The sequence below is a fragment of the Canis aureus genome, chromosome X (genome assembly GCF_053574225.1).
Source record: "Canis aureus isolate CA01 chromosome X, VMU_Caureus_v.1.0, whole genome shotgun sequence".
Lineage (NCBI taxonomy): Eukaryota > Metazoa > Chordata > Mammalia > Carnivora > Canidae > Canis > Canis aureus.
Genome location: NC_135649.1, coordinates 119,344,125 through 119,370,070, shown reverse-complemented (window position 1 = coordinate 119,370,070; position 25,946 = coordinate 119,344,125). Strand labels below are relative to the sequence as shown.

The window sequence follows — 25,946 nt, the reverse complement described above, 5'->3', positions numbered from 1 at the left end:
GTAAAGAGATACTAGTAAAATGAATTTAACACTATATTTTATTTGACACAGTGCTTGTGAAATATTCGAAGTTCTGCATGCAATCATCATAAAATATATGAGGAGGTACTTTATATTTCACCTTTTTGCATATTTAGTCTTTGAGGTCTGAATGTATTTCATATTCCCAGCCCTCTCAGTTTGTGAGTGCCCCCCTTCTAAATGCTAAACAGCTACATGTGGCGAGTGGCTACTGTATTGAACAGTGTGTTTCTGATTATAGTTGGTGCAGTTAGGCAGTTTAGAGACTGAACTTTTTCTTGGCCTCCACATCACCCAATACCACTGTTAGTAGAATTGATTCTCTGTGTAAGGCCTTCTTTGGATTTTTGTACCATTGACTTAATGTTGTTACAGAAGAGCAATCCTTTCTTCCCCTCACAAGATCTTCACTCTAAATTCCTTCACTCACACTAGGCATTTCTCAGAACTATGCAAGGAGTCCCAGATTTCAGGGTGTACACCGAATGTGTGCACATAATGACTTTCGCCTCAGAGACAGGTGCTGTGGCTTAGGATGAGTTGACTTTCAGGAAATCTAATTCAGCATGCAGTAATCATGGAAAACTTCAAGTCTTATGAGGACAAAGCAAGGTGAAACTTTTTTTTTTTTTAAGATTCATATATTAATTTTTTTGGAGAGAAAACACTAGCAAGGGGAGAAGGGAGGGAGAGAGAGAATCTCAAGTAGATTCCACACTGAGCAGAGTCCAACACACGGCTCGATCTCATGACCTTAAGATCATGACCTGAGCTGAAACCAAGAGTTGGATATTTAACCGATTGCACCACGCAGGCGCCCCAAGATGAATCTTTTAGTGTGAACGTCTGCTCAACTCCATGGAAACAGTTGGCAAGGAACTAATATATTATTTAGTACATTCTCCTCCTCTTAGAGTTGTAGAAACCAATCCTTGTGCAATATACTCAAGTCACCTAGGACTTTGAAAAGTATTTTTAAAGAAAAAAAGATCTTCCCTCATTAGAGATACTGTTAAAGGATGGATTTTTTTGAAAGTGCATAAATAAATAAAACAAGGACCCAAAAATTTGCTGCGACCCTGTTTTTCTCCTTAACTTTTAAGATGTCCTTGCATTTGTATGAGATGTTACGGAATTAATTTAGAGTTCATTTCATGACTGTTCTTGATATACATTAACACAGTACCTTGGCCATCATTGATAAATCAATATTGTTATATTATTAACTAAACTCCAAACTTTTTCTAGATTTCCTTACTTTTTATTGAATGTCTTTTTCTGTTGTAGGATAACACCCTATCTTTATTTTTTATTTAAGTTCAGTTTGCCAACATATGGTATAACACCCAGTGTTTATCCCATCAGGTGCCCTCCTTAGTGCCCATCACCCAGTTACCACATCTCCTCATCCCCACTCCCCTTCTGCAACCCTTTGCTTGTTTCCCAGAGTTAGGAATCTCTCATGGTTTGTCTCCCTCTCTAATTTTTCCCACTTGGTTCCCCTCCTTTCCCTTATAATCCTTTTCACTATTTCTTCTATTCCACACATGAGTGAAACCATATGATGATTGTCCTTCTCCGATGGACTTACTTCACTCAGCATAATACCCTCCAGTTCCATCCACATCGAAGCAAATGGGTGTTTGTCTTTTCTGATGGCTGAGTCATATTCTATTGTGTATATGTACCCATTTCTTTATCCATTCATCTGTCAAAGGACACCGTGGCTCCTTCCACAGTTTGGCTATTGTGGGCATTGATGCTGTGAACATTGAGATGCACGTGTTCTGATGTTTCACTACATCAGTATCTTTGGGGTAAATATCCAGTAGTGCAATTGCTGGGTCGTAGGGTAGCTCTATTTTAACTTCTTGAGGAACCTCCACACGGTTTTCCAGAGTGGCTGTATCAGTTCACATTCCCACCAACAGTGTAAGAAGGTTCCTCTTTCTCCACATCCTCTCCAACATTTGCTGTTTCCTGTCTTGTTAATTTTAGACATTCTCACTGGTAACACCTTGCCTTTAGATGCCATGGCTCCTTCTAGTCCTCTAGTCGGGGACAGTTTTTCAGACTTCCCCTATTTTAGATGTCCTCGTCAGTTTCAAGGGGGTACTGCTCAGGTATTTTATAGAATGTCCTTCAATATAGATCAGTCCATACTGCAGTATAGAGTAGAAGTTGGTAAACTTTTTCTGTAAAAGGCCACTGAATAAATATTTCCAGCTTTGCGAACATTCCATGGTCACTGGTGCAGTCACTGAGGTGTGCTGTTGTAGTGTGAAAGCAGGCATAGACAATATGCAAATAAATGAGCAAGGCTATGTTCTAATAAAACTTTATTTACAAAAGTAGGCAAGGGGCTGAATCGGTCCATAAGCTGTTTGCTAAGCCCTGATATAGAGGCAAGAAAGCTACACTAGACTAAGTCTTTCTGGTTCTATATAGGGAAAGAAGGGGGGAAAAAAAACAGATTGAAAAAGAAATTGAAAGAGAAAAAAGTCAACTCCGGTCAAAGAAACCCTTGACATTGTGTGGTTAAAGAACAAATATACATCATGAGAGAGTAGGAGGAGAAGCTTTCTAAAGGCTCTTTTACAGGAACCCCCTCCACATCCCTTAGTAGTTGTTCCCCGGCTCCTTTCCAAGTAAACAGAATTGCAAGTTATGGAAAATGATGCCAGGTAAAGTCAACCTGAGGGCAAGAGCACGTAGCTTGTTACAAATGACTTTCCCTTCCTGGAAGCCCTGTTTGGTAATTTGTGAATGCTTTTGCAAATTAAGTAAGTGCTTTGCCTGCTCAGTGCACTCCTAGTTTGTTATTTTTAACCAAAACCAGGCCTCAAATATTTCTCTAGTTTCGCTGTGCTTTTTAATACTGATACATTATTACCACTGGTATCAGTGATAATACCAAGTCCTTAAAAGAGTGAGTGGGTCAGGTACTTTAAATCAAATACTTAGCTGTATAAAAATATTTTTCTGTTTTTTTTTTTTTAATAACTCTGCATAGGCTAAATTTGAGTCCTCATTTTGCCAGGTGGCAGGCAATTAGGCTATAGCAAAATTCTAGGTAAACCCGTTCATTTCGGGTCAATTAAATCATTTACAGCTTGCTTTCTCCTCTTCAATGAGATGACATCTGAAATCCTAGGCTATTTATAATCATTGCACTGGAGCATGGCATCACTTCCAGTCATTGGCTTGCCCCTCTGCTGCCCTCAATTCCCAGCTGTTGGTTGGCCCCTTGCTGAAATGCAATAGGACATTCTGTCCCACCTGACACGGGCAATGTCTCACTATTCATCCCAGCTCTGTCTCAGCTGAAATCCACATCATATGGGGAAATTGGAATTTTAGCTGTTCTTCTTACCCTGTCTCTCAGGGTCCATGGGACACCTTTTCTTTGCTGCCATATGCCATTTCTTCTCCTGTGCTTCTGGGCCATACCAGACAGATCTGAGCGACCTACAAATCCTTGCCCTTGGCCCCCAAGATGTGAGCATGTGTTCCCTCTGTCATAGGATTCCTGAGTTCACTTCAGGACTCTGTCATCTGTTCCCCTTGCCTTGGTCTGAGGGAGGCAGGAGGCAGCAGCCTTTCTTGTGAACAGAATGGGCACCTCATGCTCTGTATCCTTCCAAGGGTCTTTCTAATTTGGCATGGAGTTTGTGTCTTCTCTTTTATGGTGAAAGAAAAGAAAAAGGATGAAAGAGGAGGATGAGAAAAACTGAGCCTCCACTTAGCCTTATTTTTCCTAAATATTTGTATCATACATCTGCTCTACTGCCTAAGCAAGACTGCCTCTGGTGTTATGCTCTGGTTCCAAAGCTACCATCTCTCATTTGGGCAACAGCCTCCTACTGACTGGTCCCAAACAGTGGGAATGAGAGGAGTGAGGGTTCAGCATGTTGGGGAGATGGCATCAACTTTCTTTGATGGGCTCAAGGAGAAAGAATACACACCTGCTCTATTTTCCATTATTAACCCTTCACCATATCCACCATGGGGCAGACCTCAGGGATACAAAATCAAGTCTTAGAGACATGCTCATTGTTCCATGGAGCCAAGGAGAGTCCAAAATATGTGACCTGTGGAGCAGACTAATACAGGGGCAGTCCTTACAACTAATATTATTTTTTAAAAGATTTTATTTATTTATTCATGAGAGACAGAGAGAGAGAGAGAAAGAGAGGAGAAAGAGGCAGGGACACAGGCAGAGGGAGAAGCAGGCTCCATGCAGGGAGCCCAACATGGGACTCCATCCCGGGTCTCCAGGATCATGTCCTGGACTGAAGGCGGTGCTAAACCGCTAAGCCACACGGGCTGCCCATATTATTTAAACACATTTTATTATGTATTTTATGACAGTGGAGAAATCTAATTTTCTTTTGTCCCTCTATTAGTTTTGATCAGAGCATAATGCTGCATGCGTCAAGTCAAGCATTCTGAAAACATATAGAGAAAAAGCGAGTGCTGATTTATACCTGACCCCATGCCCCTCCTCCTTCCACGTTTTCTCCCTGACCACACAAGGTCGTTATGCCTTGACACTCCCAGCAGCCTCTAGCTCTTCCCCTGATCTGTTCTTCATATAAATTATCAACCCCTTGACATACCGTAGACATTTTTCTCTCTTCACACTAAAATCAGTTCTCACTAAGAACAAATTAATTGGTTTTGATCACTAGCAGATCACCAAGATAATATGTGGAGGGCTCAATAAATATTTACTGGATGGATGAGTTGCATTGCATTTATATTTTCATTTTTCAGGAATGATTTTTTTAAATGTGTAACCCATGATTCACAACAGACATCCAGTAAGTAGTGACTATGCTATGTGTGGTATTTAGTTATCATGACTTTATGGGTATATTGTATCAGGTGGAGAAAGTGAGAGAATATTTCCGGGGATATCCATGGTTTTTAATGTGTATGGGTATGGGGTATTAATGGGTGAAAGACACAAATGAGGAAATGACTGCTGCACTCATCTTACTTTCTTATATGACAGTGTTAATATCAGCAGTGCTCATTAGAGTTGACTTCTATAGAGAGCTTATGGAGGAATGCACAGTGTCACGTATCTGTGTTAAGCATCTCACGTATGGTAGAGAGTTCAGTTGTCAGAACAAGCCCATAAGGCAGGAACTACTGTTGACTCCTGGGGCTTGGGGATGCTAAAAGTGACTCAGAGACGCAGAGAGGGCATGTGATGGGGAGAAGTTTTGAGAGCCACCTTGTCCTGGTACCTATTTTCTAGAATCAAGAAATATTTCTTGGATGTAGAATAGAGTCTGGATACAGAAAATTTTCTGTATCTATTACATTAGATTCTTAAAATAGGCACATGAGTCCTAGGCTGGTGGCTTCCTTTTTCCCAATGACATCAGAGGTAGAGAGTTCAGTTGAGAATAGGTTTTGGAGAGCTTTGACGATAAATGATTGGAAAAGATTCCAGGAGTCTCAGAGATATAACACAAAGGACAGAACAGATTGGGGCCACTCTGAAAAGGCTAAGGCAAATCCCCTAAATCCCTTTAGGAAATATGCCTTTTGGAGGAGGTGTACACACAGCTGCTGCAGGCTTCACTCAGGTAGAACCAAGAATCCTGTTCCTAATTATGATGAACCAGTAATCCAACTGCTCACATTCTCAGAATGATGACTATTTTTTGGAGTTTTTGTTTTGTTTAGTTTTTTGGGGTTTTGTTTTGTTTGTTTCGTTTGTTTTGTTTTATTTTTTGTTTTTTGTTTTATTTTTTTGGTTCTTCTATGAGGACACGGCTGTTTGATCTTTAAATCAGCCCAGAGCACTTTGCAACCAATCTGTGTATTTCTTTTCCCAGATGATAACATTATTTTGTTTGGTTTGGTTGGCGTCATTGGCCTTGGCTAACGTCTTGTATTTCAAGTTCTTCTTCATTTTCCAAGCTTCCCCGATTACTTAGCCACACGGTGCATTGTTTCAGTTCCAGTCCCATTAATCAGACTCTTGCCAACTTTTCACAGCTTGGGAAGAATTTTTACTCAAAACATTCAAAACCAGCATTTCACGGAATTCAGCTGTGGTTAACAATGGGCAGCCTTGTTGGTGGGGACCACATTCAAAGTTAATGGGCTTGAAGGAGCATTTTGGTGCCTCTTGGAAAGCATGGGAGCTGGAGCCCAGGCTGCTCAGTTATCAGCCGCCGAGGGTGGAATTAGGATGCTCGGGGCTGGCACACCAGCCTTAGAGACCGCTCCGCCAGCTCCGCAATGTTCTCAGGCTTGGGATGGGGGGTGGGAAGTAAATGCATCTCCATACAGACTATTGTGAGCACTCCCTATCAAATGCAGGGATTCGCCACGAGAGCAGAGTTGGGGATTGTGCCGCCCATGCTTTGTGTGGCCCTCAAATTGAGGTCACAGTGGCTTGATTTTTCCCCTGCCATAGAACAAAGCCCTCTAATAAATTTATTAAGTCTAAGTTATTTGCAATTCATGTGCTCTTTGCAGATCAAGACTGGGTTATGGACGATGCCTTCTTTACACAAAAGAATTGAAGCATGAGGAGGAATCTAGGCAGCAAGTGAGGACAGGAAGCCCTTCTAAGTCATCTTAGGAGCACTTCAGGTAGGTTTTTCTGCAAACCATGTATAACACCCGCTTTGTGTTCATGCTTCGGAAAACTACTTTTTTGAAGTTTCTGATTGTTCAGGGCAAAATTGTATATTACATACTGCAACATACTGTGCCATTAATTCCCTCAGCAACTTACTGATTAAGGCACGACTTAAATTTTCTACCATTAGAAACATTTCACTTTCTGTGTTCTATGGATGGAATTGTTTTAAAAATTATTAATAGACTTGATTTCTTAGCAGTTTTAGGTTTACTGAAAACTTGAGCAGAAAGTACGGAGTTCGTATATCCTCTGCTTTCCTTCTCCAGTCAGTGTCCTCTGTTGCTGACATATTAGTGTGGTCTGTTTGTTATAATCAATGAACAAATGTTAATACATCTTTGTTAACTAAACTCCCTAGTTTATATAAGGGTTCACTTTTTTAGTTGTTCAGTTTTATGGGTTTTACCAAACATATGTCATATATGTACCATTATAGTAACATACACTAGCATAATTTCTATGCCCAAAACCCCTGTAAACCATCTGTTCATCCCTTCCTGCCGTCCCCTAATCCCTGGCGACCACTTCTCTTTTTACTGTCTGTATAGTTTTTTACATTTTAAATCTTGGACATTTTACCATCTCATTATCTTACTTTATCAAGACTGAATTTATTTTCCTGAGAATGACCAACATCAAGGGATTGTGACTATAGTTTTAGGTTCAAATTATATATTTGGTTGTCACATGTAAAATGTTTTTTAAAAATCCAGTTTCATCAAGTGTTAATGGATTCACTTGTTTTGTTGTTGTTATGGTTGTTGTTTTAGAGAAAGAAAAAGAGCATGCAGGAGCAAGGGGTAAAGGAGCAGGAGGGGAGGGAGAGAGAGAATCTTAAGCAGGCTCCACACCCAGTGCAGAGCCCAACACGAGGCTCAATATCACGACCCTGAGATCATGACCTGAGCCGAAATCAAGAGTCAGATGCTCAACTAGCTTAGCTACCCACGCCAGCCCTGTATTCATTTGTTTCTTAAATAAAAACCCAAATCATTAAATAGCCCTAGGTAATAATGACAAAAAATTACATAAGAGTGTATTAGAAAGAAAATATAGCTCTGATGTCTTTGCCCTTGGTGTGCCTCCATGCATGTCTCATCAGAAGAAGAAAGAATACGATTGTTTCAGTTTAGCTCAACTACTTACTCCTGTATCTGTTAGATCTTGGTGATTGGAACACAACTTGCTGACCTCAGAGGGAAGCTTCCATCTTTTTCAGAGCTTCAGGAGAATGTGTGTGTGTGTGTGTGTGTGTGTGTGTGTGTGTGTGTGTGTATACTATGTCATATATTATGGAAATTCGTCTTTTCTTGTGTATTTGATTTTTGAACATCCGTAATAATGTTAGCATTCGGCTCAGCCATCCTCCCCATTCTGCAATGGCCCACCTTTGTAGAGAGGCCTACCCTTACTTCTACCATGGCCTAGGCCACCACCTGTGTCCTGAAAGATGCTAATGGCTCTGTCCACCACAGCAGTTCTGATTCCAGCACACGACTCTCCATCCTCCTTTTGCAGTTAGGCTTGAGATATACCAAAGTCCTGACAAATGGAATGGGAAGAATGGGTGGAAGCCACTTCCTATACTGCTCTGGGACAACATCCCACAGAATGCTTTAGCTCTTGTTTCGTCTGCTTTGGGAACGATCGGAGGCCAATGTGTTAACTGGGTGAGTGCTGCGTGCACATGAAGGGAGCAATAGATATGTCTTGGTTTCACTGAGTCACTGAAATGGGAGCTTGTTGGTTACAATATCGTAGTCTATCCTGTCCTGACTACTCATACTATGCTTGGTATGTTGGCGGGTTGTCTTTGTGTGTTTGGTTTTCTGCTACTCTATGTAACCTGAGGATAGCTTTTTGGTTACTGTTCCCAGGAACTTGTAAAGTTGCCCACTCACTAAGGTCTCAGAATAGATTAGGTACATAAGTATGCCTACATGTAATCCCATGTACACACACATATATGTACATCTCTATCTCACAAAGGAGGAAAAAATATGTATGTTTAGAATAAAAAAGGGAAAGATAATAGTATTTGCTTACCATATATAAACTTTTTCTTCTTTTTCAATGATTTATTTCTATCGTTTAAAAGCTTAGATTGAATTTAACTCAGTTTTAGATCAAGTTCCTTAGTTTTTAAGGAAACAATCTTAACTCTAATAGATGTTTACGAAGGTAGCAAGCAGCAAATTGGAAATATATTGCACGTGCATTGAAACTCAGTCTGCACTCTTGATGCAGCCTGGTTGTTTAATACAATCCATATGGGTTATTGCATTGTGGTGATGAGGCCCCAAGTAAAACAGGTTATTCTGGAGGTAAAAACATGGAAATATATCAGATATGATTTAATCCTTATAAGACATTTGACTTTTGTATGACATCTATGATGAGATACTTTTTAGCAGCCATAAAATCATCAGCAATTGTCTTTTCTGGGGACAATAGCAGAAGAGGAGGCTCTGCTGGAGAAAAGAAAGCTCAGCTCCACTAAATGACTGGCTTGGCCAGCATTCCCTTGACCTTCCTTCTATTACCATGGCAGGGCTTGTCTTATGTGGGAGTGACATGCCCACAATAGGGTAGGAAATGTCACTCATTCCACAAGGAGAAGAATGAGGTAATGACATTAGTGAGATCCGACCTATCCACACTCCATATGTGCTTGAGAGACTGACTGGAGGTCAGATAGAGAGAGAGATACAGAACTCAGCCTCCCGCAACTCCGTTGGGTAGATGTGATCAGGCCGTCCTACACTTGAGAAAACAATGTGCCTGACTCCTTTCAGAGAGCCAGAGAACTGTCCTAAATTTACGCTGCTAAGAAACTCACTGCATGTTTCCCATATTACGAAAGAAACACAAATAGAAAGGCACAGAGAGATACCAAACTTCACGTAACACAACATACAAAATGACAGTTTAATCTTGACAGTAAATGTGAATAGGATCTCTACGAATATAAAAAGACACTAAAATCAAGTGATAAATTGTCTCCCAGAGACATACTTGAAACAATTTGATCCAAACATTTTTATTGAAAAAGGATGCAATGTATATTAGGGAGGAAAAGTTAATATTAAGGGGGATAAAGAAAAATATAGATAAAAGCCAAAGCAGTGAACGCTACTAGAAAAAGTATCAACAGCTATGAATGTGGGTGCTTTCTTTCTTTCTCTTTATTTCTTCCTCCCTCTCTCTCCCTCTCTCTCTTTTCTTTCTTTCCTTCCTTCCTTCCTTCTTCCTTCCTCTTTCCTTTTCTTTTCTCTTTCTTTTCATCTTTTCTTTTCCTTCTTCTTTCCTTTCTTTTCTTTCTTTCTTTCCTCCATGCCCAGCATGGAGCCCAGGACGAGGCTTAAAACTCATAACCCGGGATTAAGACCTGAACTGAGATCCAGAGTCAGATCCTTAACAAACTGAGCCACCCAGGTGTCCCTAGCTATGAATGTACTTAATCATCATGGGTAAAAACTATTGGAAATACATACAAGGAGAAAGGGAGGCTCCTCACGGTGACTGCTCAGATCTCAGAGATCACATAAACAATATTGGAAAAGTTTATGGAAGAACCAAGTAAAGTAATTGTCAGGATTCAACATATATATCTATTTATTTAATATGTATGTATCCACTGCCAAGTTAGGTAGACCATGCCTTCTGTTTTAAGACCTACAAAACATTTGTAAAATTTGGCTTTATGTTTGGCCACAGTGAAACACCACCCTCCAAAATCAAAAGGGGTAGTAAAAGATATCAGATTTTATGACATAGGGAACAAAAAATTAGAACCTAATAAAAAATATAATAAAGTCTGAAGTGGCATGTTCTTTTGAAAACAGCACTCTTTAAATAATAAGAGTTAAAGAGGACATTTAAAATATAATTACAGATTATTTAGAAACTAATGCTAGTGGGCAAACTATGAAACAAAAATGCATTGGAGATGATCAGTGGTTAGCTGAGAAGCATTTAACAACTGGTTCCCCTAGTATAAATCCAGCATGAGTATTATTTGTGTAGCTGGTTATATTAATAAGTAAGACAGAGATAAAACAGTGAGAACATCAGAACTTGTGCATCATTAACTGAGTAATGTCTTTGCCGAATTGAGTAGGCAATAGTCCTTGAATACTGGGAGATAATTCCTCCCTATGTGTGTTTGGAGGTGTGTGTGCACACATGTACGTGCACACGTGCATACTGTTCACAGTGTAATGGCTTTAGAGTCAACACTGTTTTATAGTTAATCTGCACTATTATAATTTTCTGCAACATTTTCTTAAGCCCGGAGAAAATCAACAAAATAATCAGTTTAAGTCCCAGTTTGTAGCCCTTGCTGACTTCCGTGGTATAAATACTCCCACCATGGCCAATTCCAAGCTACCAGTGTAGTCACTGCACACAGAAATGAAGAGAGGTCAGCGGGAGCCACCACTATCTAACATAACTGCCTTCGACATCAATAACCTCAAAGGCGGAGATAATATGTAATGAAAAAATAAGACAATAAGAGAATTGTAGGTTTGGGCAAGTATTACTATGGTTTTAATACACTTTTGTTTTGTATAATGTATTATTTTGTTTTATATAATTTTTAATAATGACAGCATTGAACACCAGGCTCCCTGAATTCCTGAGAAGTAATAAATCAATGTGAGCCACCTCCGCCCATTACAGGCAGACAGTCCAGTTCAGAATGTTCTTAGAAGAAAATTCAAAGTATCTAATATTTCCATTTCAAACAAGCCTTACAATAATTTAACTAGGCAACCCTAAAAATAGAAGAAAGGAGAAATTAATATAGCTAACAACAAAAAGAATAGTTGGAAGATAGGAAAATAGGTGAGATATATGAATAAATACTGTGTAGTTTCTTGGAACAAACTGGCAATGTATACAACTTAAATCTGCCCATACTATCGTTGTTCCATTTGACCCTAGTGCTCTTAAGAGATAAGGTCACAGGCATGGCGAACAGAACACATGAAGCCAAAACAGGAAGCAGGGAGTGGGAGATTATGGGGATGGATTCAGATGACTCCGAAGGCTTATCCACTGTCCACCTGTTCTGGAACTAAAGTCACTTTAGGTGAGAAACATTTTGGCCTAATTTTGAGAGCTTGGAGGTTATGAAGTTTCCCTGTGATCACAGTATTTGATTTGGCTCAGTATGGCTTCACGTGGCCCAAGCTGGAAGCATCTCACCAGAGAACAAGTCCTGAGTCTAGTTCCAAAGATGTAGGAAGGATATCTAATCAGAAATAGGACCAGTTTACACAAATCTAGCCTTCTCAAGACCTTTATGTGAGCTGGATAAAGTATTTTAAGAATCTACTCGTTGCAGAGACTTACTTATTTAGGTACAGAGGAAAGAGGAAGAGCAAATGGACCCAAGGAATAATGTCACTACCTGTCCCTGTGCTGGGTACTCTCATGATCCAGGGCTGTATTTGGAATGTGGGTGGATGACTGGACACTGTCTGGTGCTGGCTTGGTGGCATCTTGGCACCCACTCCAAATCCATGTGTGTGGGAGCTCTGAGAGCAGAGTCAGGTCTCAATAAATCCGTCAGACAACAAACAAAAAATGCTCACTGCAACAGCCTTCGTTCTGCAGAGGGCTCAGTGTTTGTTTTTCTTGGTTCTCATCATTGGGTTTGAGAGCTTGTTTCTTACTGTCTTATTCCATGATGAGATGGCCATATTAGCTTTAATGAATGTTTCATATTGGTTCCTGTGAGTTTCTTGGAGCAATTTAAGATAAGCCAAGGATTAGTAGAAGGTTGCAGATGGAGACAAGATTTACATTTACTGTCTTAGAACCGGCCTTGTGGTCTAGAAACAACTGATAGTTACTTGTAGGGTCTAACTTCTGAAGGCCTGGTGCACACCACAGGCCTATAGAGAAAATACTGCATATACTAGTCTAAGTGAAGAAAAGAGAGAAGAGAGAAAAAGAAGGATTGAAGGAGAAAGAGAGAATAAAATGTAATGGATAAGTAAGAATATAAAAACGGCATATAGGGATGCCTGAGTGGCTCAGTGGTTGAGCACCTGCCTTTGGCCCAGGTGAGATCCTAGAGTCCCAGGTTTGAGTCCCACATTGTGCTCCTTGCATGGAGCCCTTTACTCCCTCTGCCTGTGTCTCTGCCTCTCTCTCTGTGTGTGTCTTTCATGAATAAATAAATGAAAATATTTTAAAAATATTTTTTTAAAATGGTTATATATATGGAAAACAGTAGAATGTTTGTGAGGATGATCTTTTTCTTGGTGGAATTTTAAGAAACAGACTGATAGTCAAGGTCTATATTGAAAAAAAAGATGTCAAAGATGCCCTCACTCTCTCTACTCACCTACAAAGTGACAAATAAAGGTTATTTCATAGGTGATCTTAGCCCATGATATAAAAACAGTGACATTTCAATGCTATTCAGCTTTAAAAGAAAAATTAATCTCTATGTTACTGAAACTGACCAAGACCAGAAAAAAAGAAGGAACACATTATATAGATTAGATATTATAAAGGTAGATTAACTGAGACATTAAAATACGACAGAGATCAGAAAATAAGAGAATTATAGGCATATATATGGGTCATATCAATTACATAAATATTAATGCAAACTCTTTAAGTGAACATTTAAGCTAGCAGTATATTAAGAAGTAATACCCCATGATGAAACAATATCTATTTTAGGAATACTGGCATGATTCAATATTAGGAAATCTATTAATGTAATTTGTGGCATTAAGTTAATTGAAAAAATAACTTTACTGTTTTAATAAGTATCAAAAAATAATTTCATACAATCCAACAGTTATTTCAGATTAAAGTTCCAGGCAAAATAGAAGTGAGAGTAATAAAAATAAATTCAACCAAATATGTCTTGTTGCTGAGACATCCCATTGGAGTCATTAAGAGAAAAGAAAACAAAAACAAACTCAAAATAGATTAAAGACCTAAATGTGAGATCCAGAACCATATAGATCATAGAAGAGAGCACAGGCATTCATTTCTCTGACATCAGCTGTAGTAGCATTTTTCTATATATGTCTCCTGAGATAAGGCAAACAAAAGCAAAAATAAACTATTGGGATTTCATTAAAAAAAAAAAAACTTCTGAAAAAAGTTTAAAAAATTTTTTAAAAAGCTTCTGCACAGTGAAGGAAATAATCAAAACTGAAAGGCAGCCTATGTAATGGGAGAATATATTTGCCAATGACATATCTGATAAAGATTTAGTGTCCAAAATCTATAAAGAATTTATAAAACCCAATGCCCAAACCACAAATAATCCAGTTTAAAAAATGCACAGAAGACGTGAATAGACACTTTTTCAAAGAAGACATACAGATGGCCATGAGACACATAAAAAGATGCTTGATCTCACTGATCATCAGGGAAATAAAAATCAAAATGACAATGATATATCACCTCACACCTGTCAGAATGGCTAAAATCAGCAACACAGGAAACGACAGGTGTTGGTGAAGATGCAGACAAGGGGGAACCCTCTTGCACTGTTGATATGAATGCTAACTGCAGCAGCCACTCTAGAAAACAGTATGGAGGTTCCTCAAAAAGTTAAAAATAGGGATGCCTGGGTGGCTTAGTCAGTTGAGTATCTGACACTTGGTTTTGGCTCAGATAGTAATCTTATGGGTTGTAAGATCAAGCCTCATGTCAGGCTCCACACTCAGTGGGGAGTCTACTTGGAGGCTTTCTCCCTCTCCCCCCCCCCCCACCAACTCATGCTCAAGCACTCTCTCCCTCTTTCTCTCAAATAAATAAATCTTTTTTTAAAGTTAAAAATAGAACTACCATATGATCCTGCAATGGTACTTCTAGATATCTACCCAAAGAATAGAAGAATACTAATTCAGAGGGATATATGCACCCCGTGTTTACAGTAGCATTATTTACAATAACCAAGATATGGAAGCAGACCAAGTATCTATCAGTTGAGAAATGGATAAAGAAAATGTGGTATGGAGTGCCTGGCTGGCTCAGTTGAGAGAGCATGTGACTCTTGATCTTGGGATTTGGAATTTGAGCTCTGTGTAGGGGGTACAGATAACTTTTGGGGGGGGTACAGATAACTTAAAAAAATAAACTTTAAGAAAAAGATGTGGTATATATACACAATGGAATATTGCTTATCCATGAAAAGAAATGAAATCTTACCATTTGCAACAACGTAGATGGAGCTACAGGGTGTAATGCTAAGTGAAATAAGTCAGAGAAAGACAAATACCATATGATTTCACTCATATGTAGAATTTAAGAAACAAAAAATAAGCAAAGAGAAAAAAAAGAGAGGGGCCAACCAAGAGACGGACTCTTAACTCTAGAGAATAAACTGAGGGTTACCGGAGGGGAGATGAGTGTGAAGATTCTTAATGTGGAACAAAGATGTGATATGGAAGAGATTAAGAACCTTGCATTTCTAAATTTGCATTGGAAATATGAGTATGAACTCTCAAGTTTCATATATACTTTTCAAGTATGTTGAAAATTCTTAGAAACAAAAACTAATTCAGTGGCAATGACATTCCTAGGACCCAGACTTTGGTTTTCATGTATCATTTCCTGTTTTCAGAAGCTTGGATTTCTTGGAGAAATGGCTGATTCTTGTCCTGGGGCAGGAGATGCAGAAGATGAGACTAGAGCATCATGAAAAATCATAGGAAAAAAATATACCAGAATCTAGTAGGGTTATGTCAAAAAGACTCAGTGGCCAACTTGATAGAACTCACACTGGCCAAAGCTGAGCCAGTTTGAGCTTCACAGAGGATAAAGCTTGTAATGGATTAAAACCCACCAAATACACTTTAATCCATGAATTTATAAAGACATTTAAGAATAAGACCAGTTGGTCACATTGTGAAGATGAGAGTTAGCCAATTGATTACATTGAAAATCTAATAGGCATCTTCTCTTCCTATATAAGCAACAGAATGTTAGCTGAGAATTACAGTAACTGCAGTTAAATAAATGAATAAGTAAATTGATCAGACTAGAACATCACCATTTTTTGTCCTCGATGAATTAATGGATGTAGGTATTGAACACTCAGTGCTAATAGCATAAAAGAGAGCAAAGCCAGAAAATATTTATGTCCTGATGAAAAATTCAATTCCAACTATGGTCTTGCCAAATGGATTAAATCTGATTTTGATTAAGCCCCTGAATTCAGCTGATGATTATCAGGGAACGCAGAGAATGGAACAACTTGTTTAAGCACATCAGTAGGCAATAAGTAATACTCAGACTCTGGAAAACACTATGATTCAAACAACCCAGGTTTTGCAACAGATAAATTGTAATGGAAAAGAGGGATAGATAAGCAAGAGTAAAATCTGAAAACACACAAACCAAACACTAACCAGCCTAGTCTCTAACACCAGCAGCATTCAAACAAAGGAGAGGATTTATGACCAGCATGCTATGTAACCTGACGTTTCCAAGTGTCTGCAAAGCTTAGCTTGGTGCCTTTCCATGTAGCTTCTCATTCCTCTCTCCTTTCAATCTCTATAAGGAGAGGTTGGTAAATCTGAACCTGTTAAATGATCCATAATTACCCTCAACTTGTCAGAGTGCCATTAGGATAGACAAAGAATTTGGCCCAGGGTGGAGTGGAAGAAACTTTCCAAGGAAAAAAGTCCCTTTCTGAAGATCCATGTGCCATTGAAGACATGAGAAGGCAGGTAGAGTACACAGTACGATGAGAAAATGGAACAGGAACACGACTTTATTTTCTTTTCCTTGCTTGTCTAAATCTTGGGAACATAGAAGAGAGGAAGATTAAAAAGAAATCAAATAGTTCAAGATCTGTGGAGTGAGCTGGGCCACCCAGAGAGCCTACAGGGCATCTTCTTCCCCATCCTTGAAGACCGAAAGCTAAGGCCAGCTTCCAGTTCTCACTCACTTGTCCATTTTCAGTGAGGTGTGTGGAAGTGGCTCGAGTGGTGCCATTGAGCTTGGCCAGAAGGAGAACCAAGCAGATTCTGTGATGGGAGTAAAAAGCCTTCAGGGTGTGAAGCTGAATGCAGAGAACAACCAGATGCCTGAGAGTAGCATCTACCTGGGGTAAATCCATCCCCTACAGAAAAGGCAAAACAGCCATGTTGGGCCACCCTATGAATGGCATGTCCCATGTCCCCAGAAGAGTACAGACCAACCCTCTTCAAATCCAGGGGCTAGGGACAACTTAGTGTTTACACCACATTCCTTAGAAAAAAACAAGGAAAATGATGTTGAGAAGCATTTGTTTGTGACATATCAGTAAAAACTCAAGTCTCTGTCCAGGGCCATGCGTGGCAAACCGGTCAAGATGCAACAGTAAACCAAGGGTCTAGGAAAATGTAAGGAGGCTGTAAAAGTGTCAAGGAAACTGCTTTAAGATGCTGGGAAGAAATGTGAGTGTGCTGTGCATTCACAAGTATTGTTAAAATTGTATTTTTGGAAGATAGGAAATATACCTAATAGGTTGGTGCACTGCAACAAGACATCTTCATGCAAATTGCTTCAAACATCATCTAGTCCCTCCTGGCTGCATGTTTAAGGCACTACAGTAAGACGAATGGATGCAGAGAAGTTAAAATCCCGGGGAAAAGATCAAATCCAGCACAGTACCTCAGGGTAAAGATCAAAGCAAAAGTGATATAGTAAGGCCAATGTTAAGATGTCTGCAATGGTTAAGATAGAACCTGGTAGAACCTCTCAGCTGACTAGAACAGTGGACCACATGAGGCCATTGTTCTAGCACAGCCTACATACACTTAGAAGTAGCCATTGAGTCTAAGATGGCCTCTGTGTTGAGGTTGTAGGTTTGGATCTAAGAGGCCAGTCAGTCATCTCTTTGGTTCACACGTCTTTAGAGCAAGAGGAGCTACGTCCAAGTAAACCCATCCGCACCTGGAGATGATTTAGGAGACACAGTCTTCTAATTTAAGCCTGATCCTGATGCTAGAATGAGATGAGACTTCGGCATCATGGAAAAGAAGTGAATGTTTTGGAAACCAGGTATCAGAGGCTGGTTACAAGTCTCCAAACACAACTCCCATTGAACCACATCTTGTGTGCGTGCCCTTGTATAGCCCCCTCCTCCTTGGGCTGTCTCCTTGACCCTGTTGGTCACATGATGCTGTGCTCCTCCATGCCTGAGTCCCAGGTGGGTGTGGAAGATTTACCCTTGTGATACCACAGTCGCTGAGCCACTGAGTAAGAACTCCAGCTTCCCTGCTGACAAGACAACTGGGAGACCTTGAGACTCGGGAAGAGTATCTGAGACAGCCTTTTAAGGATCCCTGACAGGCTGCCAGGAATATGACTAAACCGTTTTAAATATTCCAGTCCAGTCAAGCTCTTTCAGATATCTGTGGCTTCAGCCAATATCACAGTGAGGAAGAACTGCTGGTTGAGCCCAGCTGACACACTCTATCCTGAGAGATAATAAAAAATTGTTTTAATAAAATACCAAGTGTTAGGCTAGATTGTGACATAGCAGTGCAAAATCAATACCTTGTTGACTATGATCACAACCACATTACATAATATTAACTGCAGGCACTATAATATCTGTTCATAAGTACCTTTGCAGGAAAAGCCTACTTTTCACTAACCTGACTAAGGACCAGGAAGCCTAACCTGACTTCCCCTAAAGAGAAGGGACCTCCCTCTGTGCCTTTGTAATTCTCTTGTTACATATGTAGTGAGGTAGCCGGGTAGGTAGGTAGGTAGGCAGGCAAATAGACCTGGGTAGACGGCTGGTAGATTGCAGTGATGTGCATATAGGTCTAGCATACTCCTCCTTTTTTCAAGTCTTTGCATCCCCACTGCATAACACCAAATTGGTACTCAACAACTTTCATTGATTATAGGAATAAACTTTGTTTCTAGACTTGCCTGGAACCTTTTTTTTTTTTTTTAAGATTTTATTTATTTATTCATGAGAGACACACAGAGAGAGGCAGAGACACACACAGGCAGAGGGAGAAGCAGGCTCCCTGCAGGGAGCCTGATGTGGAACTCGATCCCAGGACTCCACGATCACGCCCTGAGCTGAAGGGAGATGCTCAACCCCTGAGCCACCCAGGCATCCCTACACTTGCCTACAACCTTTACGTGGATTTTGTAAAGAAAAAACATGAAACCTGCACTATAGAATCACCCACTATCAAATGCATGTTATAAATGTATTAAATATCCTAACCATCCAACTTTTATATTTAATTATTGAAATCAGTTAGTTTTAAACATCGCTTTTAGTTGTTTCTGGAAGAAAATTCTGGAATGTGGGAACCATAAATTTTCTTAACATCTTCTGAAGCCAAAGTACTGACTATTGATATGTTCTCATCTTCCAGTGCCCTGGCCAGCTACAATTTATTCCATAAGAAATAACAAAGTTAATCCTTAGAACATTGAATTATTTCAGTAACAAATTGCAAGAAATAACAAAAAGTAGACAGTAAACATATTCTACTTGCCTCTGGCTCCTTTGCATTTGCAGTAATAAAAATCCAGCATTTGGGGTGCCTGTCTTAGGAAAGCATGTGATTCTCAATCTTGGGGTCATGAGTTTGAGCCCCACATTGAACATAGAAATCACTTAATTTTTTAAAAATCTGGGATCCCTGGGTGGCGCAGCGGTTTAGCGCCTGCCTTTGGCCCAGGGCGTGATCCGGGAGACCCGGGATCGAATTCCACGTCGGGCTCTCAGTGCATGGAGCCTGCTTCTCCCTCTGCCTGTGTCTCTGCCTCTCTCTCTCTCTCTCTCTCTCTGTGACTATCATAAATAAATAAAAAATTTTTTAAAATCTAACATTTTCCGTCTAAGCAGGATCATCATTAAAAAACAAAGGGCAGCCCAGGTGGCTCAGTGGTTTAGCACTGCCTTCAGCCCAGGGTGTGATCCTGGAGACCCAGGATCGAGTCCCACGTCAGGCTCCCTGCATGGAGCCTGCTTCTCCCTCTGCCTGTATCTCTGCCTCTCTATCTCTGTGTCTCTCGTGAATAAATAAATAAAATCTTTTTAAAAAGGTAAAAATTAAAAACAAACAAAAATAAGGGTGCCTGGCTGGCTCAGTTGGTGGAATATGCAATTCTTGATCTCAGGGTCATGAGTTCAAGCCCCAAGTTGGGTGTGGAGCCTACTAAAAGAGCCTACTAAAAGCCTACTAATACAGTTAAGAATTATCAGCCCTTTAAATAAATATGCTTGTATAGATATGTACTAATTATGCAGATTATATTTCTGTCTCAGTAAAATTTCATCAGCATGTTGGGCCATTCCCTGAGGTCTCATTTCTGTATCTATTGGATCACCAGAAAAGACGAGTTTAATTCCCTCAGGAGCATTCAGAATATAAATCAGGCAAAAACACCGATCTGTTGACTCAAAGAGCCTCAGGATATATGAGCATTGGAAGGGAAGTTGGGAGTTTTCTAGATTAGATTCACAGCACTGTTTGGTGCTTCCTATTACATCCTTGTTACATGGGCACCCAGCTGTGTTTGAACAGCTTCAGGAATGAGGACCTTCAAAGTCCTAGAAAACTATCATTCTGAGTGGCTAAAAAAATAAAGCTGTCGACAAAGATATGAATAATTGGCATTTGAAAAAGAGTCTTGCCGTAGGGTTTTCAGACATACATACATCAGGAAATAAATGATGTGAACTTCATGTGAATTCATGTAATTTTTTTTCAAATTAAAGGATTTAAAGTTCATAATGGCCACAACAAGAGAGTCGGTATTAATCTAACACCATGATTTGAATTGTTCTGATATTTGGAAAAGTTCAAGAGACCGTTCAAGCAGTGAAATGATTGATAACTTAGAGAGTAAATTCTTTGTAGATAAGTCAGCTGAAACCCACATGAAGAAAACAGGCTCTAAAGTTGGAAAATAAGAGAAGTGAATGTGATAGCAAAGATAAAAAGTCTCCATGCCCTTCAGTTACAAAGACGATGGATGTGGACTTCAAATTGTTGCATAAAGATACTCAGTTAGAGGCTTTTAGGGATATAGAAAAGATTGCAGAGTCTTAGCACAGAAATACCTTAAGCATGTGCTTGTCTGAAAACCTGAAAAGAGATGAAATCTTTATAGGTATTTTTCATTAAAAAAAAAAAAAAAAACCTAAAACTTTATACATCTCTGTCCTCACTGTAATATACACTTTTCTTAGCTCAGAGGAAGAGATATACTATACTGTGTACTTGGAGAATATTTGCTAAAAGAAAGTGAATATGGAAATTTTCCTGATGGTACCCTGAGTATAGGTAAAATGAAGATAATATAATAAATAACTGAATTAAAGAGATTGACTGTAGTGATCATCTTACATTTTTGGAAATGATGGTCTTTGTTGGAATATTTTACATCCAGTATATCAGTTTTCCTAAGAAGGCAGATTGGGGGACAGATTTTGAATTAATGATGTCTACTATCATAGACAGATTTATCCCAGTTTCATTCTGCTAAACCATAATACCTATTTGGTTTTCTTTTTTTTTTTTTTAAGATTTAATTTATTTATTCATGAGAGATACAGAAAGAGAGAGACAGAGACACAGGCAGAGGTAGAAGCAGGCTCCATGCAGGGAGCCCGACGTGGGACTCGATCCCAGGTCTCCAGAATCAGGCCCCGGGTTGAAGGCGACACTAAACCGCCAAGCCACCCAGGCTATCCACCTATTTGGTTTTCAAATATTATTGGACACACTTAAAAAAAATCAAATTATGCTCTTTACAGCATTTATGTAAAGCTTATATAAGTTATCGTATTATAAATTCATTCCTTGGCCTCTCAGTTATTTCCTGTTATTTTAGTTTTCAGACAAGATGAAATTCAATCACTTAAAAAGAAATTTACAACCAGGCCACTACACAAACCCCAAATTCCAAAATTACTTTTATTCTTGGCTTCTTTGGAAAAATGTGTCAAGTTCATTCTTTCATGTAGGTCCAGAAGTATGATCAGGATGTTCGGATTGGTTTTGACCATTCTGTAGAACCTGCTCGTGTTCGCTCTGAGGTATAGATGCTGCATAGTGCAGTTTGTATGTGACCTAGCCAGGTAAGAGGAGAGGACTTAGCTCTCTCCCGAAACAGAAAGGAACAGTAAATTCAGCAGTGCATGGCCGCTGCAGTGATGCTCCGAGAAGCTGTGATTTTAGCATTACACACAGTCTACAGATACATAAAATCGTATCAGATGTCTTTGAAGTGTCTATATAAGTCGTGATGGTGACAGATGCGAAGAATCTAAAGTATTCAGAAGAGAATGAAGCTGCATATAGAGCAGTTAAAAGAAACACGTGGTGTAACTTGGTTTGAGCATCATGGAGTGGATTTGTATACTTAATATGCAGCTTGAACATAGGCAATGGACTACCCCTCTTTTAAAGCATTTGAATTTGTTACTAGTGGCAAAAATAGGGGGTCAGGATAGCAAAGAGGGTTTGAAAAAAATCATCCTGGATGAATGCACCCCATCCTCCATTTCATGCCTAACTTTTGGAGGCATCATTTGCTGGTACTGTTAAATCAGGGAGTATGTATACACAGGAAGTTGAATTTTTCCATTTGAATTTTTTATTTCCAGCCCTAAATTAGAAACTGTCCAAATATCCACAAATAGAAAAATACATTCTCTTATATTTTTGGATCTATGCCATGGATCATAATAGTGAATACCTTAAAGTATGCATAAAATGGATGGATCTAATCAGTCTGTCTGATAATAAGTGGAAAAGAATGTAAAGACGTGCCTTTTACGTATCAGTTAGACAACAGGAATTATCTGACTAAATTCTGAAGATGGGCTTATGTGGGTCATGTGAGAGCAGTGACCTTGAGTTGTGGGTGAGGTATTGGACGTAGAATATTAGGGCGTGGGGGAGACAGGCAGACAAGGTGCAGTGGTCTTTCCAGCGCTGTGATCCTTCTGAGTCTTTCATCACTCTTACCACATGGGCCAGTCCACCAGCACGAACCATGAGGAGCCCCATCCCTTTTGTGTGTGCCTAGGAGCTCAAAAATGTCAGAGACAGTCCCCTCAGAAGGAAGCTATGATGTGAACACGCCAGTATTTGGCTGAAAATGTAGTCCTAAACGTGACCGGTTTAACCTGCCTGTCTATCACAGACTGTTAACCTTCATAAGACCTCTTAGAAATCTGTACAGGGGTATGTAATTTATCCAGAGCTATTTGCAGGTTCAGTATTTTGGATTGTCTCAACTAACAACTCCAAAGCTATTCTCTTAATACTATGTAGTGCCATGCCAATGACTGTGCTTCTTGTTTTATGTTTTCTTCCTAGGATTTATACACTTGTAGAATATGACCACTGAAGGCGAGTGAAGAGATGATCTCCAATCCCACCCTTTTTCAGATAAGGAAACTCATACAGAGAGGTTGCAGCAACAGTCCCAAAACACAGGGTTATGGCAGAAGGTGGTTCATGCTTCCTGCAGGTGTTAAATGACCAAAGGTATATTAAAGCCCTTATGTTTTTTCTTCCGTTATAAAACTGCAGGCTTGGGATCCCTGGGTGGCGCAGCGGTTTGGCGCCTGCCTTTGGCCCAGGGCGCGATCCTGGAGACCCGGGATCGAATCCCACGTCAGGCTCCCGGTGCATGGAGCCTGCTTCTCCCTCTGCCTGTGTCTCTGCCTCTCTCTCTCTCTCTATCATAAATAAATTAAAAAAATAAATAAACCCACTGTTTAAAAACAACAACAACAACAACAACAAAATAAAAAAAAAAAAAAACTGCAGGCTTAATGGATCTGTTTTGTTAATCACATCTTAATTAGATTCCTTAAAGATTTTCATTAAGTTCAAACTACACCCACTCGCACTACTATTTTTCAGTGCTACTATTTTTCAAAAGCTATAGGGTATTTAAATTTTAAAACATCAGAATTCTTTTTTTTTTTTTTTAGATTTTATTTATTTATTTGTGAGACACACACACATACACACACACACACACACAGGCAGAGTCACAGGCAGAGGGAGAAGCAAGCTCCCTGCAGGGAGCCCGATGTGGGACTGGATCCCGAGACTCAATCCCGGGACTCTGGGATTATGCTCTGAGCCAAAGGCAGATGCTCAACCGCTGAGCCACCCAGGCATCCCAAAACATCAGAATTCTAATCTGCTTAAAACACAAAAATTTTGAGGACACCTGGGTGGCTCAGTGGTTGAGCATCTGCCCATGGCTCAGGTCGTGATCCTGGGGTCCTGGAATGGAGTCTTGCATCATGTTCCCTGCAGGGACCCTGCTTCTCCCTCTGCATGTGTCTTTGCCTCTCTCTATGTGTCTCTCATGAATAAATAAATAAAATATTTGTTTAAAACCACAACAATTATTAAATGATTTTAAAATGCCACCCTGGAGTTAGGTTGTCTGTGTTAGAAATTATATTCTTCATGAAATGTTACAGTCTGCTTTCTTGATCAGCATCATTTTCCATAATACCAAATGTGCTTCAGAATTATAAATTGTGAGTTAAAGATGGTCTTTTGATCAGAATACCAAAACCTTGTCTGCTAATCTCTTCTGTGGGCATTTCACAATTTTTACTGCTATGTGTATTTCCCGGGATATAACTTTTGATTTGTTAAGACAGTTCCCTTTTGGTAAATGTTTGGGAGGAGGTTATTTGGCTTAATATTTCAAGAACAATTAAGAACATTGTGATAAAGGCATAAGAGCCAATAGGTAAGGAGGCTTTTGGGCGAGTTCCATCTGCTCCCTGTATAGTCGTGGGACCTCGCAAGTACTGAGATTTTTGAACTTGAGTTTTCTTGTGAGGAAATGAGTATAGACACATGTATCTAACAGGAATGTTATTGGGATGGTTTACAAATGAAATATTCCATCCAGTACTAAAATATGGTATGGGCTCAATTAATGATATTTACTGTTTTCTTCATGGGTCTTAGAATATCCTTTTCCAGAGAATTATGATATTTTCCTTCTTATCATCTGCCTGCGGTACTTCACTTTTTAACACATTTGGTTTATGTATTGGGCCTAAACTTACAACTTTATTTGCTCTGATTTTTATCTCTCTCTAATTTTCTGTTTTTGTCCTTTGTAAATGAATAAAGCAGTTATTATGTTATATAAAAAATAATGCAATTGTAAATGGGATTGACTCCTTAATTTCTCTTTCTTCAGTCTCATTGTTAGTGTATAGAAATGCCACTGACTTCTGGGCATTGATTTTGTATCCTGCCACGCTACCGAATTGCTGTATGAGTTCTAGCAATCTGTGGATGGAACTGGAGGGTATTATGCTGAGTGAAGTAAGTCAGTCGGAGAAGGACAAACATTATATGTTCTCATTCATTTGGGGAATATAAATAATAGTGAAAGGGAAAATAAGGGAAGGGAGAAGAAATGTGTGGGAAATATCAGAAAGGGAGACAGAACATAAAGACTGCTAACTCTGGGAAACGAACTAGGGGTGGTAGAAGGGGAGGAGGGCGGGGGGTGGGAGTGAATGGGTGACGGGCACTGGGTGTTATTCTGTATGTTAGTAAATTGAACACCAATAAAAAAAAAATAAATTAAAAAAAAAAAATAATGGATAAAGACATCATCCATCCCATTAATTGATTAAAATGCCAGAAAATACTGTAATGAATGTTTATCGCACTTAAATGTCCCATGAGAATCCTCAGCTGACATAACATTTCTCTAAACATGTGAATATACAATAGTGGATCCCAGATATGTAGAACCCAGAAAAAAAGGAGCCTTGAAAGCCCAGAGCATCTGCAGAGATATTTGCAGATTCTCCCCTTGCATTTGCAGAAGCTGGAGATACTGTAATGTTGGTAGCGGGGGCAGTGTCCTCCCTCCTTTCTGAGAGACTGAGAGCAGCCGTGCATAATGGCTGTTTTAAGAACTGTGCCTCAGTTTTGTGGTTTTTTTTTTTTTTTAAGATTTTATTTATTTATTCATGAGAGACACAGAGAGGTAGAGATACAGGCAGAGGGAGAAGCAGGTTCCATGCAGGGAGCCTGATGTAGGACTCGATCCCAGGTCTCCAGGATCACACCCTGGGCCGAAGGTGGCAATAAACCCCTGAGCCACCTAGGCTGCCCATTTTTTTTGTTTTCTTTAAAGATTGTATTTATTTATTCATGAGAGACACAGAGAGGCAGAGACACAGACAGAGGGAGAAGCAGACTCCCTGTGGGGAGCCCGATGCGGGACTTGATCC

General features: G+C 39.6%; 1 long non-coding RNA gene across 11 annotated transcripts in view; it reads left to right on the top strand.

Annotated features, from left to right (window-relative positions):
- Nucleotides 1–25,946, top strand: part of LOC144308023 (uncharacterized) — a 405,010-nt gene that overhangs the window by 197,488 nt on the left and 181,576 nt on the right. For 10 of the 11 annotated variants that reach the window (XR_013374673.1, XR_013374666.1, XR_013374665.1 and 7 more), the window contains 2 exons: nucleotides 6,523–6,639; nucleotides 23,029–23,199. This is a non-coding gene — a long non-coding RNA (uncharacterized LOC144308023). The remainder of the gene's footprint in view (nucleotides 1–6,522; nucleotides 6,640–23,028; nucleotides 23,200–25,946) is intronic. The other variant, XR_013374674.1, reaches the window with a different exon arrangement.